Below are 1,736 nucleotides of genomic sequence, written 5' to 3'. Positions count from 1 at the left end.
ATTTTCAAATTATTATAAAACACTTTTATAAATTAAAAGTAGATACTCTTCGTTGCTTCTCCCTATAGTCATTCTATAAAAATCCATTGTCAATCCTTGATTGTTATTTTATTTATTTTTAAAAAAGTATATTTCGAATTATTATAAAACACTTTTATAAATTAAAAGTAGATACTCTTCGTTGCTTTTCCTTATAGTCATTCTATAAAAATCCATTTTCAATCCTTGGTTGTTATTTTATTTATTTTTAAAAAAGTATATTTTCAAATTATTATAAAACACTTTTATAAATTAAAAGTAGATACTCTTCGTTGCTTCTCCCCGTAGTCATTCTATAAAAATTCATTGGTTGTCAATCCTTGGTTATGTAATAACCGAGAACGTTCTATGAATTACTTTCTAAGACGGCCACTTCTGGACTCGATCGAAGCGTCAACCGCGGATATCATACCCAATCCCGTACCTACCCCATTCGACCCATGCGCAGAACGACCCATAGGCGTTCACCACCCTTATCAAACACCCCTAACACGCATCGATATACTTACCACGAGTTACGTGAGCCAAGCTTAAAACTTGGAGGCATTTCGCCATTCCATTTAGAATACCTCTATTCTTGAGAATAGAGATTTAATATTCTTTAGAAATTCGATGAAATTTTTGAGAAAGGAAAAAAAAAAAAAAAAGATTCGTTCCTTACTTTCGCTTTCGCGATGAATATAAATTTCATAAATGCAAGCCGGAGAAACATACAATAATCGATACGAAAGCTCTACGCTTATATTCCTCTCGTATCGCAAATGAAATTACTATAATCGAGCCTGTCTCGTCTCGCTTTTTCCCTAAACAATAATAAAGTATCGTTCAGAGCTGGAAAAGACAATAAAAAAAAAAAAAAAACATGGGATTAATCAATATTCTTCATCTATTTCACTCTTCGTTCTCTGCGCGGTGATATCGTTTCCAAAGCGGTCAAACTCACCACCATTAAATTCTAGAATTAAATAAAAATGGTCACGAATCGATAAATAATTTATAACAAAAAAAAAAAAGAAACTATGAATTGGACATGGTCAAATTAATCTATATCACTCCTTTCCTCTTTTCAATCCTGAAAATGGTATCCAAACTCTTTAAGAGTTCGGTGTAATTCTCATAAGAATCTCGAAAGGGCGGAATAGAAACGTTCATTTACATAATATCGTTTCCAAAGCGGTCAAACTCTTCGCCATTAAATTCTAGAGTTAAATAAAGATGGCCATGATAAATCGATAATTGATAACAAGAAAAGAAAAAGAAAAAGAAAACTACGAACTATGGACATCCTCAAATTAACCCTCGTCACTTCTTTCCTCTTTTCAACCCTGAAAATGGTATTAAATTAATTCTAGAATTAAAGATAACAAAAAAAAAGAAAAAAGAAAAAGGAAACTATGAACATCTTCAAATTAACCTCTCTCGTCACCTCTTTCCTCTTTCCAACCCTGAAAATGGTATCCAAATTCTTTAAGAGTTTGGTGCAATTCTCATTGGAATCTCGAAAGGGCGGAATAGAAACGTTCATTTACATAATATCGTTTCCAAAGCGGTCAAACTCTTCGCCATTAAATTCTAGAGTTAAATAAAGATGGCTATGATAAATCGATAATTGATAACAAGAAAAGAAAAAGAAAAAGAAAACTACGAATTATGGACATCCTCAAATTAACCCTCGTCTCTTCTTTCCTCTTTTCAAT

General features: G+C 32.0%; 1 protein-coding gene across 1 annotated transcript in view; it reads right to left on the bottom strand.

Moving 5' to 3' along the window:
* LOC102676767 (optomotor-blind protein-like) overlaps positions 1–1,736 on the bottom strand; it is a 110,156-nt gene that overhangs the window by 65,844 nt on the left and 42,576 nt on the right.

Source organism: Apis dorsata, unplaced genomic scaffold (genome assembly GCF_000469605.1).
Source record: "Apis dorsata unplaced genomic scaffold, Apis dorsata 1.3 scaffold_86, whole genome shotgun sequence".
NCBI classification, from domain to species: domain Eukaryota; kingdom Metazoa; phylum Arthropoda; class Insecta; order Hymenoptera; family Apidae; genus Apis; species Apis dorsata.
This window is presented reverse-complemented; position numbering and strand designations above follow the sequence as displayed.